Source organism: Myotis davidii, unplaced genomic scaffold (assembly GCF_000327345.1).
Source record: "Myotis davidii unplaced genomic scaffold, ASM32734v1 scaffold213, whole genome shotgun sequence".
Taxonomy (NCBI): domain Eukaryota; kingdom Metazoa; phylum Chordata; class Mammalia; order Chiroptera; family Vespertilionidae; genus Myotis; species Myotis davidii.
In genome coordinates, this window is record NW_006284333.1 from 279,710 (window position 1) to 280,241 (window position 532).

Below are 532 nucleotides of genomic sequence, written 5' to 3' on the forward strand. Positions count from 1 at the left end.
ATCGACTGGACTGTGAAACGACCTATCGGCTATGACCTTCACTGACCACCAGGAGACAGATACTCAGTGCAGAAGCTGCCCCCATCCCACAGGCCCTGATCGCCCAGTGGGGCCTGCTTGCCAACCACTCAGTCCCTCCCCTGGGCCAGCAGGCTCCAATTGCCCAATGGGGAACAGAGAACCAGGGGTGGCTGGCAGCAGACACAGGAAGTGCTGGGGCCCCAATCACCCCACTAGTCGCCCCACCCTTCACTGACCACCAGGAGACAGATACTCAGTGCAGAAGCTGCCCCCATCCCACAGGCCCTGATCGCCCAGTGGGGCCTGCTTGCCAACCACTCAGTCCCTCCCCTGGGCCAGCAGGCTCCAATTGCCCAATGGGGAACAGAGAACCAGGGGTGGCTGGCAGCAGACACAGGAAGTGCTGGGGCCCCAATCACCCCACTAGTCGCCCCACACACATAGGGCAGCCAGGCCTAGGACCCTATCCATGCACAAATTTCGTGCACTGGGCATCTAGTACTCAAAAAAA